The 18,958-nt window shown below is 43.6% G+C and overlaps 1 protein-coding gene and 1 non-coding gene across 2 annotated transcripts in view; one reads left to right on the forward strand and one right to left on the reverse strand.

Annotated features, from left to right (window-relative positions):
* Positions 1-18,612, reverse strand: part of DIS3L2 (DIS3 like 3'-5' exoribonuclease 2) — a 306,442-nt gene extending 287,830 nt beyond the window's left edge. Inside the window, exon 1 of the mRNA XM_049769303.1 lies at positions 18,559-18,612. The gene's annotated coding sequence lies outside the window, so the exon portion shown is untranslated. The remainder of the gene's footprint in view (positions 1-18,558) is intronic.
* Positions 5,101-5,207, forward strand: LOC126003076 (U6 spliceosomal RNA). Its single transcript, XR_007493619.1, has one exon. It is a non-coding gene; the product is annotated as a U6 spliceosomal RNA (small nuclear RNA).
* Positions 18,613-18,958: the final 346 nt, after the last annotated feature.

The raw sequence follows: 18,958 nt of genomic DNA on the forward strand, positions 1-18,958 counted from the left end.
TGAAACACAATAACCTGGATGGGTGACAAAGGGATTACGATGGACAGGAAACATTAGTCTCAAGGCCACATACTATATGGGCACTTTTACACTGCTTTTTTTGCGGGGGGGGGGGGCACCCCTGGTAATACACAGGGCTTATTCCTGGCTCTGCACTCAGGAATCACTCCTGAAGGTGCTCAGGGGACCATATGGGATGATGGGGGTCAAACCTGGGTCACGTGCATGGCAAGCACCCTCCCTGCTACGCTATTGTTTTGGTCTTCTTCATTTCTGAAGAAACAACATTTGGGCTAATGAGAAAATTTAAAGGGTTTAACACATACTCTCTCTGCAGGTGACAGGTGCATGTTCAGTCCCAATACAGCACGGTTCCCAAAGCAATGCTAGGGGGTTGCCCCTGAGCACCTGATAATAGAGCCAGAATAATTCCTGAGCACCACCAGGTGTAAACCAAAAATCAAAAAAGAGCAGAAAAAGTTTGGGGGAGAGGGAAGGAAAGAGAAGGAGAGGGAGAAGGTGGTTGAACAGAACCTGAGATTTTGAGATAGTGACTGTCTGAGTTCTGAAGGGAGATGCCCATGGACTGTGCCACAGAGGCAAGCAGGAGATTCCCGAGAAGGAATTACTCTGCACCACAACTGTGGTAGACACATAGTTCCGTAGCTATGGCAGGCATTGCACTCAGAGAAAGCCAATGGCCCTTGAGTAAGACATGTACATAATATCAGTTTCCTAGCTGCAATGTTATATACTACATTGACACAAGAGGAAATGTGGGCTCTCTCTGAAGTGTTTCTTATAATCCCCCGTGTTTCTTCAAGAATTTTAAAATAATTTGAAATTTAAAAATGAAGTTTAAGGGATCAGGATAGTCAAATGGGTAGGGAATGTGGCCCAGCAGGTGTCTGACCCAGGTTCAATTCCACATGGTACCTGACAGGACCAGGTGCAACCCAGGAGGCTTCTAAACAGCACAGAATGTGACTCTGGCAGCCCAGCCTCTAGCAGGAAAGCAATTCCACAGGTCATCTCTATAGCGTGGCATCCTTGGGCTCTACCATACCCACCAGCACAATTACCCAAGAATCAGTGATGGGGGTAACCAAGATTCCGAAGAAGCCCAAATTTTTTTTAAAAATTAAGTTTTCCAACTAATAACTTTGTAAATCACAAAGGTTTAAATAAAACAAATTTTAAATAGGGGCCAGCGGTAGCACAGCGGTAGGGTGTTTTGCCTTGTACGCGGATAACCCAGGGAACCCAGGTTTGATCCCCAGCATCCCATATGATCCCCTGAGCCTGCCAGGAGCAATTTCTGAGTGCAGAACCAGGAGTAACTCCTGAGCACCAGCAGGTATGCCCCCCCCCCAAGAAAAAATTAAAAATAATTAAGTTTAAAAAGAAAATAGAAGTTAAAACAAAAATAGCGATTGATGGACTAAGAGACAGATCAATCAAAGGTGCAAGCTTTGCATACATGAGGCCCAAGTCTGATCCCTGACATCTCAGAGAGGTTTCCTACTTCTACCACCACAATCACAGACCTGGAGTAGCCACTCAGTAATGCCCCAAAATCAAAAAAAAAAAAAAAAAAAGTTAAATGCAACAATGATCCAGGCATAGTAATGGAGCATATGAGACAATCCTATTAAACTTCAAAAATAGGAAAAGCTAGGCTGGCCCGTGGTTCAGGGACATGAGTGAGTTAATTATGCAGCACCACAAAAGGAAAAATGACTGCCGGCTATAATGTATTCAGTGTTATTCCAAAGGAGCTAGTCATCACTACATAACAAAAAGGTAATATAAATATTAGAAGAGACGAAGTGATTCTAAAATCACTATCTGCCTATAAAATCTAACGTAATCAGCTGAAAACACATTAGGATCTGTGTACAGTAGTCTGCAAATAGATGTAAAATTTGATAGTTTCTTATTATATCCCAGGAATAATTAGAAAACTGTCTTACGGAGAACTTTGTTCTCTTTAAATATTTTTTAATTTCCTAATAAGTCATATAATCTATTTCTAAATATTTAAATTTTCCCAGGAACATGACTGCCTATTATAAATTTCTCTGAAACAAGATATTCTCCAGTTGTTCCCCTTTGGGCACCAAATTCATTCTTCTTTGATTTGCTTTCTCAGTGTCTGGGCTGCCCTGCACTTTAGAAGCCAAAGTCTCTAGAAAGAAGAATCAAAACCTTTCCACTCCACAGGGCCCTAAATACTGAGACATAGTCTAAGCCAACTCTCAGTGATGAGGATCAAAGGTTTGGTTGGTCCAGAATCTTCATCTTGCCCAGAGCAAGGAGAGTTTCATCCACTCTGGGAGAGATACATATTCTTCAGTGGCCCAGAACCAGCTCATCTTCCGAAACTGCTCTCTCCCATGAACTCCAAGTCCTCGGTCAATGAACCTCACTCTCCAGCAGGATCCCATTTAACCCAACCCTTTCGAGTCGTGAACCCTCATTTAAAATGTGAGCTGTTGCTGCTGCTGCTCCTAAACCATCATCAGTTCAGTGGTTCAGCTCCATGTAGTATGCTAGACAAAACCACTGCTCTCTCCATACATGCCAGCATTTCTACTAAGGCCCTGGTCTCACTTCTATGCAAGAAACACACTTAGGGGCTGGAGCCATAGTCCAGCAGGGAGGGCACTTACCTTGCATACAACCAACCTAAGCTCTGTCCCTGGCACACTTGAGACCCACCAGGAGTGATCCCTGAGCACAGAGTCAGGAATAAATCCCAAGCACCACTAGGTATGCCCCAAATCCAAAAAAGAAAAAAGAAAAACAATGGAATATACTCAGTTAATTTAAAAAGGAAAAAAAGTTTAATATATAGAACATGAAACATAAGTCTATTACAAAGAAAATTATGAAATTTAAGAAATAAAGACTATCGCTTACCAATAATTTTTGTTAAGAGGCTGGAGAGATAATACAGTGGGTAAAGCACTTGCTTGCACATATCCAACCCAGGTTCTAACCCCTGAGAACTGCCAGGAATTGTTCTTAGGTGCAGAGCCAGGAGGGACCCTCAGCATCAATGGGTGTGACCGAATAACTTAAAAAAAAGACTGTTAAAATAAAACCCAGAGCTAAAGAGACAATTCAAAAGTTAAAGCATTTGCCTTGCATTTGGCTATGAACAATAACCTGGTTTGAATCCTGCAGCACTACATATGGTACCCAAGCAAAGCCAGGGGTGGTCCCTGAGCACCACCAATAGGTGTGTCCTTTTTGTGTCCCTACTCCTCATCCCAACCACCCCCAACACCAAAAAATTTCAATTTTCTGGCAACATTTCCATCCCAAGAACAATTTATTGTTTGATAAATTCTTTGGGGGAGGGCACATCCAACAGTGCTCAGTGGTTACTCCTAACTCTGTGTTCACAAATCACTCCTGGCAAGCTCAGGGACAATATGTCAGGGATTGAAGTCTATCCTGGGCTGGCTGCGTGCAAGGCAAATGACCTACCACTATGCTATCACTCCAGCCTTGTTCAATAAATTTTTATTGAATTATTATAACATTAACTTTAAGAAAAGAAAAGCAAGGCCCGAAGAGATAGCACAGCGGCGTTTGCCTTGCAAGCAGCCGATCCAGGACCAAAGGTGATTGGTTCGAATCCCGGTGTCCCATATGGTCCCCCGTGCCTGCCAGGAGATATTTCTGAGCAGACAGCCAGGAGTGACCCCTGAGCACTGCCGGGTGTGGCCCAAAAAAAAAAAAGAAAAAAAGAAAAAAAAAGAAAAGCAGGGTTGGAGCAATAGCACAACGGATAGGGCATTTGCCTTGCATACAGTCAACCTGGGTTCTATCCTCAGCATCCCATATGGTCCCCTAAGCCTGCCAGGAATAATTTCTGAGTTCAGAGCTAGAAGTCACTACTGAGCACCACTGGGTGTGCCCCCCCAAAAAAAAAGAAAAGAAAAGAAATAGGAAAGAACTCACCATCTTAAGAATGCCAACAAGTAGTACAGGATACTGGCACTTAATGGCAAAAAGGATGTGATAACTGGCTACCCCTAAAGTTTATAAAAGTTTAGTTTGTAAGCCACTGTTGCTTCAATAACAGTTTCAAAACTGCCAATAATCTATCACTGAAACAGCTCTTTGTCTTTGCCTCTCAACGTGACAAAAGAAACCATTGTCTAAGCATGCCACATTCATAACAAGGATTCTCTTTAGAAAATAAATTATAATTCTCTCTCTACAGAATAAGATAAAAAGTAGGATTACCAGACTAAGGTATACATTTTAACAAGATTTATTTTATTTCTTATTAAGATTATAAATTGTTTTTGTAATCAACTATAATATAGACACACATATATCATACTTTCAATTCTTTTCCTAAATTAACTGCTTCTATATATAATAGCTACAATTGTGAAATTTTCATTATGGTTTTAGGGACATTTATCTACTCTCCTTTTCCAGAATCTTCTCCTTCAGGGTTATACAAGTTTTGTAGTTACAAGCCCAGATGTAACTATCTCCTTACATATAGGTAAAACTACACAGAGAACATCCTATGATGACAATGTCCATTTGTTTTCAATTATAAAGATAAACTGACAACATAAAAGATGCTTCTTGATAGTTTCCTAGTATAATAGTTTAACACCTTTCAAATGACTGCAATTAGAACACCTCAGTTATCCCCCTTTAAGCACAATCAACAGTTATCAAACTATACACAAAGCAAATGAATAATACTATAGAGAAAAGAAAAATCACTGAAAAATAGCTATAGTCTATTGGCCAGAGAGACAGTACAAAGGGTAAAGAACTTGCCTTCCACACAACCGACCTAGGTTCAGTCCCTGGCACCATGAATGGTGCCCTCAGCCCTGCCAGAAGTGATCCCTGAGCATATAGTCAGGAGTAAGGCTAGATCACGGTCAGGTATAGACCGAAAACTAAATTAAAAAATCTAAATAGTGACTGCATTTTATAAATTTTAAAACATACAAAGTTAACAGTTTAATAATGCAAACTTAAATAAGGTATAAAGCAAACATAAAACGGGCTACTTCTGAGAGAAGGAGAAAAAACTTGTATTAAAAACAGAAATGAGTGCTCGCTTTGGCAGCACATATACTAAAATTGGAATGATACAGAGAAGATTAGCATGGCCCCTGTGCAAGGATGACATGCAAATTCATGAAGCATTCCATATTTTTAAAGAAAAAAAAAACAGAAATGAAGGAACTGGGGTGAAAGTACCAAGGGTAGGCATGTAATCAATCCAGGTTCACTTCCCAACAACAAATATGAATTCCCTGGGCCCCACCAGAAGTGATCTCTGAGCACAGAACCATGAGTAAGCCATGATTACCACCAGGTATGGCCCACAAACAAACTACCATATATACCGTATTTGCCGGCATATAAGATGACCCTTCAACCCATAAAAAACTTCCTAAAAGTCGGGAGTCATATTATATGCTGGTATACGGCATGCTGAAACTTGTTCCAGCTTCAGGGACGAGTGATCCGCACCCCTCTTACTTTTAAGACTTTTAGGAAGTTTTTCATGGGTTGAAGGGTCGTCTTATACGCCGGCAAATACGGTACTCAAGTATAAGTCGACCCAAGTATAAGCCAACCCCCTTAATTTTACCCTAAAAACTGGGAAAACTTAGTGACTCGGGTATAAGCAGAGGTGGAAAATGCAGCAGCCACTGGTAAATTTCAAAAATAAAAATATATACCCAAAACAATTACAATAATTGAAGAATCAGTAGGTTAAATGTTTTTCAATATTTATTGCTAAAGAAAAACTGTAAACTAGCAACAATAACTTTAAAACTTTAAAGTGCAGAAAACCCTAGCGTAACAGGTAATCAAGCTAAATCACAAAGGTTAAAATCCGTCAAAACTGGATTCTTCATCATCATCATCTGTATATCCAGAAAGAGCTTCAGCTGTAGTTACAGCTGTAGTTACTGATGTGAGGGTATCAGCATAGACCAGGGGTGGCGAACACGTGGCTCTCGAACCACATGCAGCTCTTTGCCTCTTATCATGATTTTGTATACTGTGGATCTTTGCCAAGTTTGGATTTTGTTCTGCTACTTCTGAGGAGGGACCTCTGAGGAGAGATCTCCGAAAGCTAGTCCCACCACACCCCAGGCTGCGTCCTCCCGTCTCCCATCCCTCAGAAACAACTGCACGGGCCAGAGAGCGGGAGACCCGTGTGGCACATGTTGGGTCACATCTTGCCTAACGTTAGTTCTTAGTGTGGAGGACACAGCACACCCTCACCATCACTGCAGGATTTTGACCCTCACTCAAAATGGCAAAATGCAATATGTGTTTCATATATTATTGTTAAAATTGGGGCCGGGCGGTGGCGCTGGAGGTAAGGTGCCTGCCTTGCCTGCGCTAGCCTAGGACGGACCGCGGTTCGATCCCCCGGCGTCCCATATGGTCCCCCAAGAAGCCAGGAGCAACTTCTGAGCGCATAGCCAGGAGTAACCCCTGAGCGTCACAGGGTGTGGCCCAAAAACCAAAAAAAAAAAAATGATATGCTTTTGTGTGAGTGTTTGTCTATTTTGGCAGGTCACTGCGTGGTATGGCTCTCTGACTCTCACAGTTTAAAATTTTGGCTCATGGGGCCGGCGAGGTGGCGCTAGAGGTAAGGTGTCTGCCTTGCAAGCGCTAGCCAAGGAAAGATCGTGACCGCGGTTCGATCCCCCGGCGTCCCATATGGTCCCCCCAAGCCAGGGGCAATTTCTGAGCGCTTAGCCAGGAGTAACCCCTGAATATCAAACAGGTGTGGCCCGAAAAACCAAAAAAAAAAAATTTTGGCTCTTTGTGTCGAACTTGTTCGCCACCCCTGGCATAGACATTGTCATCATCACTGAATTTGTGAATATAAGCCAAGTTTGGGTTTTTCGGCACAAATTTTGTGCCAAAAAAACTCAGCTTATACTTGAGAAGTTACAGTAACCAAAACAACACAAAGCTCATTATAGTCCTTCATAATTCCTTTCTCTATTTTGGAGTTTTCCTTTATTCTATTTTAGTTATATATTTATCCTTTGGGGGGGTGGGAACACACTCTGCAGTACTCAGGGATCAATTTTTTTGACAGGGTTCAGGGTACAATGGAGTGCCGGTGATCAAACCCAGGTCAGTCATGTTCCTGACAACACAAGTGCCTCCCAGGCTTGTTGTATGGCTCCAACCCCAATTTTATCTCAATAAAAGAAAAATACAAAACTGGATTTTATCATAGTTAATTCCACTCTTCAAGAGAATTCAGAGAATAAAAAAAATTTTTTTTACATGGGTCAGAGCAATAGTACAGTGGATAAGGCACCTCTGTTGCATGTGGCCGGCATAGGTTTGATCCTCAGTATCCCATATCCGAGTCCACCAGGAATAATTCCTGAATGCAGAGCCAGAAGTAACCTCTGATCGGTGGCAAATGTGACCAAAATAAAACAAATATAAAGTTAAAAAATAAAAAAGAGACTGAGAAAAAATATTTGCAAACTTTATGTCTGAACATGGATTTCCATAAAATATATGAAGAACTTCTTCAACTCAGAAAGAAAATGACAGGGGCCTGAGAGATAGCATGGAGGCAAGGCTTAAGTATTGTTAAACTTTGCTTTGTGATGTTAAACATTCTTCTCTGTATCTGTGACTGGCTTTACCCTACAAGACCCCCTGCTTAAAAAATTTAAACTTGTCGTACTCCTGCCAGAAGATGTGTTGACCTCACATACTTGTATGTGGTTTCATTATTTCATATTTTGCCACCTGTCCAACCCACTCCCCCTGAAGTGGATTCATTGAAATCCCACTGGCACTGTAGGACAGAAGCTGCCTACAGCACCACATCACTAATCATCAGGAAGATGCAAATCAAAACAACTATGTAGGGGCCAGCGAGGTGGCGATAGAGGTAAGGTGTCTGCCTTGCAAGCGCTAGCCAAGAAAAGACCTTGGTTTGATCTCCCGATGTCCCATATGATCCCCCCAAGCCAGGGGCAATTTCTGAGCGCTTAGCCAGGAGTAACCCCTGAGCATCAAACGGGTGTGGCCCGAAAAACAAAAAACAAAACAACTATGTACCATCTCATGCCATAGAGACTGGCATATATCACAAAGAACAAGAACAACAAGTGTTGGCGGGGATGTGGAGAGAAAGGAACTCTCATTCACTGCTGGTAGAAATGCTGTCTAATCCAGCCTTTATGGAAAACAATATTGAGATTCCTCAAAAAACTGGAAATTGAGCTCCCATATGATCCAGCTATACAACTCCTAGGGATATACCCTAGGAACACAAAAAAAAATGCAATATAAAAATCCCTTCCTCACACCTATATTCATTGCAGCTCTATTTAAATAGTCAAACTGGAAACAACCAAGATGCCCTCCAACAGATAAATGGATAAAGAAACTATGGTACATATACACAATGGAATATTATTGCAGCCGTCAGGAGAGAGGAAGTCATGAAATTTTCCTATACATGGAATCTATTATGCTAAGTGAAATAAGTCAGAGGGAAAGAGATAGACACAGAATAGTCTCACTCATCTATGGGTTTTAAGAAAAATGAAAGATATTACTGTAATAAGGTCCAGAGTTAAGGGATGAAAGGGCCAGAAGGACCGGCTCATTATTTGAAACTCACCACAAAGAGTGGTGAATGCTGTGAGGGAAATAACTACACTAACAACTAGCATGACAATGTTAAAGAATGAGAGTAGAATGCCTACCATGAATACAGGCAGGGGTGGGGCAGGAGGGGGGCATTAGTGGTGGGAAGGTTGCACTGGTGAATGGGGTATTCTGTTTATGACTGAAACCCAATACAAACATGCTTGTAATCATGGTGCTTAAAAATATATTAAAAAATAAAAGATAAATAAAAATAAATTTAAAAAAAAATTTTTTTTTGGTTTTTGGGTCACACCTGGCAGCACTCAGGGGTTATTCCTGGCTCCAGGCTCAGAAATTGCTCCTGACAGGCATGGTGGACCATATGGGATGCCGAGATTCGAACCACCGTCTTTCTGCATGCAAGGCAAAAGCCTTACCTCCATGCTATCTCTCCGGCCCCTAAAATTTTATTTTTAAAAAATGAACAAAAAATGCACACTTTACCAAAGGGGGCATATAAACCGAAAAAGATACTCAGCATCACTGTAATTGGGGTAAATGACATCCAAACCACATGGGCTAGCAGACACGTCTATTAGAATGTCTAAAATTAAAAAGACTAACCATATCAAGTGTTGGCAAGAAGGTGAAGAAACTGGGTCGCTCATACACCAAGATAAAAGTACTGGATAGTATAGCCACATAGGAATCCGTGCAGTTTCTTTTAAAATTAAGTAAATAACTACCATATGATTTAGTCAGTCCACTAGTATATGTCCATACACACACACACACACACACACACAATGTGTCTAATTATATAGGAACCAATATGCTAAAAGCAAAAATATAGACATAACCAGATTAAGTCCATGAATAGCAACACTTATTAACTAAAACACATCCATTTATAGGAATAAAATCAGCTAGGGTAAATCACAAAAATCACTGAAATGTGAGGAAGCACCAGAGCCCCTATGGGTGACTGCAATGTATAAAAGTCTGGAGAAGAAAACCCATGTCCAGTGAGAGAAATCAGTGGTTGTCTGATAGGACAATAGGAAATAGGACAATTTTGGGTTGACAGGCATGTTCCCTACCTTATTTGTGACATTAGTAAAAGTATACACATATGTTGTAATATAACAATATGTACACATTTTATATGTATGATGTGGGAAATGAAATCTAGGACTTCATACATGCAAACCATGACACCATAAATATCTGCAGTACGTTAATTATACCTCCATAATCAATTTTATATAGTTATAGCCAGCCATTAAAAAAATACTTCACGAGGCCAGAGAGATAGCATGGAGGTAAGGCGTTTGCCTTGCATGCAGAAGGACAGTGTTTTGAATCCTGGCATCCCATGGGGTCCCCTGAGCCTGCCAGGGACGATTTCTGAGCATAGCCAGGAGTAACCCCTGAGCGCTGCTGGGTGTTAAAAAAAAAAAAAAACTTCACACTATAGACTGAGGTTAATTAACATGTTAAAAATTATTCCTGGGGCTAGAGTGATAGCAGTGCAAGTAAGGTGTTTGGCTTGATCCCCAGCATCTCATATGGAATTCCACACTGCCAGGAGTAATTTCTGAGCACAGAGCCAGGAATAACCCCTGAGCGCTGCGAGTGTAGCCCAAAAACCAAAAAAATAATCATTCCTGTTAATGATGTATATTTTAGTAATGATACTCAAAGGATATCCTTATCCTTACTTGTAAACTGTATGACTGACTAATTTGAGCTGGCAAAATTCAGTAAATCTAAAAGAAAACAGTTGACATAGTTGAGCAAAAGATCCCTGTACAGTCCAAATTTATTTTCATTTAAGAACCTTAAAATAACCAAAAAAAGAATAACAAATCATGTAAACTGACTATTTTAAGAAGGATTAAGCAAAATTGACAATGTGTTATTTTGGTATAACTGCTGAAACACTTTCATATTCAATTCAAACTGACTAAAGTAGATCATAGCAAAGGAAGAAATGTGAACATTCTCTAAACATAGTGAAGGCTAAACATAGTCTAAGCTTCACTCTGATCTCTTCGCAGCCTACATTCTCCCTGCAGACCCCCCCTTCCTCTTTAAAGGCTAATGGGAGAAACAATCCAGTTTCAGAAGCTAGGGGATGGTTTGTGGAATAAGTGGCTATGAGAGCATGAGTTCAGTACTCACATATACCAAGACCTACCTGGCAGTCCTCTCGTGAACCTGGTCTACCAAAAGTGATTTCCAGCAGCACCACAGCCAAGTTACACCACAACTAATGGTGTGATCCCCAGTAAGCACCAGAGCAAAGGGTGTAAGCACTGCAACTTGATGTGCTACCCCAGAAAGCAACAAATGTGCAAGCACCACAGTGTATGGACAATCTCTCAGTCAACCCAACATCAGGATAGAAAACAGGATTAAAATTAATAAAGAAGAAATCCCATTCCCTTGAAGGAGATATGCAGGACATGTTTGGAGCAGAATTCCTCCATTCCCACTGGACTGTCCAAGTGCCCAAATCTACCAGCTGCTTTTACTACTCCTTCCCTGTACTGAACTCCCAATCATTTCATTCTTCATGCTTTACACAAAGCTAACCTGAGTTTAATCCCCAGCATCCCTTATGGTCTCAACAAACCCTGGTAGAAGTAATTCCTGAGTGCAAAGCCAGGAGCAACCCCTGAGCACTACTGCTGTTTGTGTGCATGGGGAGGTTGGGGGTGGGGTATGGTGTGTGTGTGTGTGTGTGTGTGTGTGTGCCCCTGAGCACTACTGCTGTTTGTGTGCATGGGGAGGTTGGGGGTGGGGTATGGGGTGTGTGTGTGTGTGTGTGTGTGTGCCCCTGAGCACTACTGCTGTTTGTGTGCATGGGGAGGTTGGGGGTGGGGTATGGTGTGTGTGTGTGTGTGTGTGTGTGTGTGTGTGTGTCTGTGTGTGTACACTTTCCTCTGTATGTCTTCCCTTTTCTTGATTCTTCTTGGCATGTTAAATCAAAATCTGGTTCCAAAAGTGACATGGCATAGTGTAATAAAAGGAAAAAATCCAGACTTGCCTTGCACAAAGCTGACCTGGGTTTGATCCCAAGCACACCATATGGTCATTGAGCCCACCAAGAGTGATTCCTGACTGCAAAGACTGGAGTATCCCCTGAACACTGCTGGGTGTGGCAAAAGAGGGGGGAACCAACCTAGCTTTCTCACTGGATAAGACTGATATTGAGCCAACACCTGGGAGGATTTGGAGAATGATGATCCCTTCTTGTTTTTTAATTAGAAGGCATGTCCTAAGGGCAGGTACCTCTGTGCCAGTCCTTACCCACCAGGTAACTTCATCAGAAATATTTTCATGATGTTGTACATGCTATTAAAGTCCTCTCCTGCACAGTAAACAATGATTCAAAGAAACAATGTTTCTTCCCTGCCCCATCAGTACATCCCCAAGGCAGTTGTTACTGGAGCATAAGAAAAGAATTAAAGCAGTTTGGGGCGGGAGATGATAGCACAGCAAAGGGGCATTCCCTTGTATGTGGCCAACCTGGAGGGACCCGGTTTGATTCCCAGCATCCCATATGGTCCCCAGCCTGTCAGGGGCTATTTCTGAGTGCAGAGCCAGGAGAGACTCCTGAGCTCCGCTGGGTGTGGCCCAGAAACCAATCAATCAATAAATAAAGTTTAAAAAAAAAGAAAGCAGTTGGACAGTATACTCATATTCATAGCAGCCTTAGAAACAATATCTGGGGCCGGAGAGATGGCATGGAGGTAAGATGTTTGCCTTGCATGCAGAAGGACGGTGGTTCGAATCCCATATGGCATCCCATATGGTCCCCCGAGCCTACCAGGAGCAATTTCTGAGCATAGAGCCAGGAGTAACCCGAGTGCTGCTGGGTGTGACCCAAAAAACAAAAAACAAAACAAAAAAAAAGAAAAGAAAAGAAAAGAAACAATAGCTAAAACTTGGAAGCAACCCAAGTGAATAGAATGAATTCAACAATAGATGATCAAATTTAGAATACATCTCTGGTGAATGATGATGAATGATGATGATGGCTTGATGATGGCTGCATAACACTACGTATTTAATACTACTAAGTATACTTAAAAACAGTGGAAATTCAGAGAAAGGACAAATCATTTCAACCATCTGTGGTATACAAAGAAATATAACAAGGCAAAAGACGGTGTCTAACAATGCTACCCTTGGTCCTGAATGACTGAGATTACCAAACTGGGGGCACGAGAAAGAGAGAGAAACTAGAAGTAACGTAAGAACAAAAGGGGTGGGCACAGCGGTGTTTGCCTTGCAAGCAGCCAATCCAGGACCAAAGGTGGTTGGTTCGAATCCCGGTGTCCCATATGGTCCCCCGTGCCTGCCAGGAGCGATTTCTGAGCAGACAGCCAGGTAGTAACCCCTGAGCACCGCCGGGTGTGGCCCAAAAACCAAAAAAAAAAAAAAAAAAAGAACAAAAGGGGTGGGTCTTAGGAACTTCGGTGGTGGAAAGTCTGCATTAGTAACTGGTGATCCAAACCATAGACATGTAAGCAAACTATAATTAAATTCTAAAGTTAAAAGGGTAAATTTCATCTTTTTACCACCCAAAAAGATGGGAAGGGGTAGGGAAAGTAGTTTTTTTGATATAAGACTTAACTAAATTTTTTTTTTCAGTTAGTCAAATTTGGGTGTGAGCAGGAGACAATGTTAAACAGCTTAACAATAACACACAACCCTCGGACCAACTTGGACTTAACTAAATCTTAACCAACTCTAGGTGACATAATTGCAACTCTGGTGGATCAAGTTCTTGCTCCAATTCCAAATAAAATGCTATCTGCAAAATCCTTCTTGTCAAGTTCTCTATCTCCTGTTACAAGGCACAAAGGAATTTCTTGTCAGTAGAATTCTGTAAAGCACTCTAAAATGTAGCCCAAAAATAAATCTTTAAAAAAAATATAAACCATTTAGTTGCACAATTAAAAAGTCATCATTTAAAAAAGCTCAATTAAGCATAAAATTCTGACTCAAAATAAACCAAAAGCCCAAAAAGCTTAATGCATTAAAATTTTCATTTCTAGGGTCCGGAGAGAGAGCACAGCGGCGTTTGCCTTGCAAGCAGCCGATCCAGGACCAAAGGTGGTTGGTTCGAATCCCGGTGTCCCATATGGTCCCCCGTGCCTGCCAGGAGCGATTTCTGAGCAGACAGCCAGGAGTAACTCCTGAGCACCACCGGGTGTGACCCAAAAAAAAAAAAAAAAAAGAGGGCCCGGAGAGATAGCACAGCGGTGTTTGCCTTGCAAGCAGCCGATCCAGGACCAAAGGTGGTTGGTTCGAATCCCGGTGTCCCATATGGTCCCCCGTGCCTGCCAGGAGCTATTTCTGAGCAGATAGCCAGGAGTAACCCCTGAGCACCGCCAGGTGTGGCCCAAAAACCAAAAAAAAAAAAAAGAAAATTTTCATTTCTAATAGCTTTTTCATTAGATTTTCATCAAAGTTTGCAGGGGAACCCAAATATACATCCCATGGAAAAAAACATAGAATGAAGAGAATGTTAGGAAAAGATGAGAACCTCAATTATGACTTAAAAAGTAAAAGAAACGCAAAGCAAGCTCTTCAGACACCCTGAAGCACAGCTGCAGCTCTCCTCATCTACCAGAGGTTTCTCTTTACTCCTCAGTCTGCAGACAAGGTCCAGATCCTCTCTTCGCTCCCCCGAAGCTGCCCTGACACCTCACATAAGTCACTGCCTCCTGTGCACTGACAGGTGTGGCCCGCTAACCTGTATGGCCTTCAATCTCCACTCAAATGGCACAAGACCACTTATCCTCAGCAAACACTGGTTACAGTGGGGGCTGTACTTTCCTGAGATTATGTGATCACAGCTCCTAAGGACAGGGATCAGGCAGGCACTCACTGTCCCACGCTGCCAAGGCCAAGACAGGACACATGACCAAGTGAACACAAAAATATTGTTGAGTAGGTCAGCATGCTACAGTCATCTACAGACCAACACAAGGCTGCAGCCATAGAAGGGTTAACAACCACTGGTCTTCTGCCTTGGTTGTAAGTGCTACTCCATATATGTGAAAGGATTGAATAAGCACTAGAATAAGTGAATATATAGGCATTAAAATGATAAGAATGAGGCCAGAGAGATAGTACAGTGAGTAGGGCATTTGCCTTGCTCACAGCCAACTTGTGTTCCATTTCCAGCATCCAATGTGATCCACCAGGAGTAACTTCTGAGTACAAAGTCAGGAGTAGCCTGAGTACCACCAGGGTGGCCTTCGAAAGGAAATAATAAGACAGACTGGCGCAATAGCACAGAAGTAGGGCATTTGCCTTGCACGCTGCTGATCTGGGATGGACCCGGGTTCAATCCCTGGAATCTCATATGGTCCCCCGAGCCTGGCAGTAATGATTCTGAGCCAGAAGTAACCTGAGTGCCACTGGGTGTGGAACAAAAAAATAAAAAAAGACAATAAGAGGGGGCCGAGTGGTGGTGCTGAGTGGTAAGGGTCTGTCTATCTTGCCGGCACTAGCCTAGGACGGACTGCAGTTCGTTCCCCCAGCGTCCCATATGGTCCCCCAAGCCAGGAGTGATTTCTGAGCACATAGCCAGAAGTAACCCGAGTGTCACTGGGTGTGGCCCAAAAAAACAAAAACAAACAAAAACAATAAGAATGTAACAGAGGGGCCGGAGAGAGAGCATGGAGGTAAGGTGTTTGCCTTTCATGCAGAAGGTCAGTGGTTCGAATCCCGGCATCCCATATGCTCCCCTGAACCTGCCAGGAGCGATTTCTGAACGTGAAGCCAGGATTGACCCCAGAGCGCTGCTGGGTGCGACCCCACCCACCCCCCCAAAAAAAAACTAAAAAAAAAAAAAAAGAATGTAACAGAGCATTTTAAAAGTGTGCCTATCACATCCCTGCCAGGGATGTTCCTTAGTGGTAGAGCTGCAATACCTTAGGTTTGATCCTCTGTACCACCAAAAAGAGGGATCTGGAGGAAGCAAAGATAGCACAAGGATCAAGGGCACATACTTTACACATGTCCAATTCTGTTATCAAAATAGTTAAATCCCCAGCACAACACAGGCCCCCAGCATCACCCTGCTCAACTCGGAAAATGTTTCAGTCACCCAAGCCTTGAACTTAAACACAAGTCCAAAAAGCACGCACAGAGTAGTTGAGTAACTATTGTTTTCTTTTCTTTTCTGATACAGTGCCTGCTAGGTAGGAAACATTCTGCAAATACCTATCAAGTGAATAAAGGGCAACATTTCCCAAGACTCTTACGCATAAGAAATACTAAAGACCCAACTATGATGTCCAAATGTCACCTCACAGCCTTGAGAATGTTTATTAAAAAGACAGAAAACATCCAGAGCTGGCAAGGATGTGGGGAAAGGACCCCCAAGTATCCTGTTGGTGGGAATGTGATGTGGCCTTTACAGACATGGGGTGGGGAAATAACTGCTGCTGGCTTCACACAAGCAGGTGTTAAGACTGGTGGCCCATAAACACCAAGTAGTCGGATGCAAACACTGGCTGGCCAGGCAGAGTGAGAACCACTGGGTACAGCCCAGACCAAAACAATTAAACAATGAACTAGATAATGAAAATACCAGCAATACCACTCCTGGGCATTTATTTATCCAAAGAATATGAAAGCACTCATTCTAAATTGTACTTGTACTCATATTCAGCATATTAAATATGGCCATGGAATCAAACCCAACACTGAGGACCAGATAAAGTAGCCATGGTACACAGGCCTCGTGGAATACTATGCTGCCATTTAAAAGGGTGAAACCGGACCTGTATAGACAAAATGGATAGAACGTCAGGTGAGTGTGCTGATTGAACAAATGAAAGAGGTGAAACCACACAGTTTTATTCATGTGAAAAGAATAACTAAAACAAACAAACTGGCAAAAATTAAACAACTAGACTCAGGAAAATCTAAGGTGAGAAGCAGAGTGAAGGCTGGATAATGGATGGGGGAATCTTTATGATGAAGAAATGGTACTAGATCCCATAGACACAATTCATGGAAAGCTAAAGTGGTAAAAAGTAGAGTGAGGGCTAGAGAAATGAGGGGGGAGGTCTTTATGATGAAGGAATTGTTGCTGCAGTCTATAAACAGTATGATGGTGGTAAGCTACTTCGGAAAATTTTCTAGTACTGTAAGCCAGTAATAAATCAATTTACTTTGTTTGTTTGTTTTGGGGGGGAGGCACTGCCAGTGCTGCTGTGTTCCAGGGACCATATGCAGTGCCAGGGATGAAACTAGAGTGGGGTGTGTGCAAACTGCTATCTCTCTAGTCTGGAAATTAAAAAAAAAAATCAAGTAAGAGGGAAAACTGTAGTCTCAAAATAAAGTCTTTGTTTTCAGTAGCAAAAAAATGTCTATGTGCAAGGCCCCTGTTAGCTGCCTCAGCTCAAGTATCAAACAGGAAAACTAGCAAACCAATTTGTACTAGCAAAGAAAGATAATGCCAATCAATCGAGTGTACTTAGAGCTTTAAAGAAAGACAGCAAAATGTCACACGGCTGTATCCCAAAACTCTTTCAAAAATAATTTTTTAAAGGATCCTGACCCTTCCGATACAACTTGTCTATACTGCAGAGATCTGATCTACACATTCCTGGAAACCACGGCCCATGCTAATTTCTCCTCTCACTTATCTCCCAATCCACCCAACTCAAGTGTCAGGTTTTCCTGGTGAGTAGGCTGTTAGCAGGCTCGGGCCTTTGGGGGGGGGGGGGGGTGAATGACACTGAAGGTGCTTAAGACTTATGGTGGTGAAATGGGGGAGCCAGAGAGAGAGAGAGCACAGTGGTGGGACATTTGCCTTACATGCGGGACAACCAGGTTCGATTCCTGGCATCCCATGTTGTCCCCACCCAACCACCCCCGAGCTTGCCAGGAGCAATTTCTGAGCACAGAGCCAGGAGTAACCCTGAGCATAGCCAGGTGTGGCCCCAAAACCAACCAATCAATAAACAAACTGTAATTAAAAAAAAAACATGGAGGCCGGAGAGATAGCATGGAGGTAGTGCGTTTGCCTTGCATGCAGAAGGACGTTGGTTCAAATCCCGGCATCCCATGTGGTCCCCCGAACCTGCCAGGAGCGATTTCTGAGCGTAGAGCCAGGAGGAACCCCTGAGCGCTGCCAAGTGTGACCCAAAAACCAAAAAGAAATAAATTATGGTAGTGAAATGAAAGCAGATCATTTCGGGTTAAAAAAAAAGGGGGGGGTATATAGGTAAACAAACGGCTGCATTTTATTCCCCAAATGTCAACCCCTGAGTGTTTTTATACTTAAGATCTTGGTGTTTATGCGAAGCTCATCAAAACCGTCCTGCATTCAGAAGCAATTTTCGGGGTGTGCTTTTCCAAGGTGAGTCACAGCTGGTCCCAGCGCCCGCATGACTTGGCGTCCAAGTGGCACACAGTGCACACGCCCTGGCCGTCGGGGTGGTGAGGGTGGGGATTGGGGGGTGATCCCACCGCAGGAACACGCAACCCAAAGGGGCCCCCCAAGAGCACCCTAATTGCACAAGAAAGCCAACCTCCTCCACCATCACCTGCGCCTCCCCAGGGAGCTCCGCACGAGCCTGAAAATCCCTACACCACCGGGCTGCCTGACCCCCCAGCAAGGGCCAGGGCACCAGCTGGCAGGTGCCCCAGATGTGGCACATCTGGAGCTCCTGAGATGCGCCCGGGAGGGAGGCGCAGGCTGGTCCTTCCTCCGGGTCGCGCCTTCCCCAGCACCCCCACCCTCCGGCAGCGGCAGAAACGGAAGCGCGAAACCAGAGGCGCTGCCCAAGCCGTGGGGGGCGGCGTGGACGCAGGAGCCCCGCGAACCCGGCAGGGGTCGAGGCGAGGCGGGGCGGGGGCGAGAGGCCTCACCGTTGCTCCCGGGAGGCCGGCGCCGCCGAGGTCCCGCAGTTGCTAAGGACGAAGCACTTCCGGGTCACGGGTGGAGCGGGCGCGGGAGCGACGGTGGCCCGCGGAGGCCAAAACTCTTGACCTGGGTCGTATGCTCAACCTGGCGGAGATGAATGGAGACCCACGCCAGCCCCAAAGCCCACCAGCTCCGAGGACCCAGACAACCCCTGACAACACAGCCCCTTTGCTGAGCCAACCGAGTTCGGATCCAGGCGAAGACGAACTAGTGGAAGCTTCGGGAGCCTCCAAGGGAGTTTGGGTCAGAGGAGTAGCTACCCAGACACTCGTAGGGAAGCAGACAATATGTGGAGACTTATTTCTAGAAGAGTCGGATCCATTCAGCACTGTGTGGAAAGGTGGT

The sequence above is a fragment of the Suncus etruscus genome, chromosome 2 (assembly GCF_024139225.1).
Source record: "Suncus etruscus isolate mSunEtr1 chromosome 2, mSunEtr1.pri.cur, whole genome shotgun sequence".
In the NCBI taxonomy this organism is placed as follows: domain Eukaryota; kingdom Metazoa; phylum Chordata; class Mammalia; order Eulipotyphla; family Soricidae; genus Suncus; species Suncus etruscus.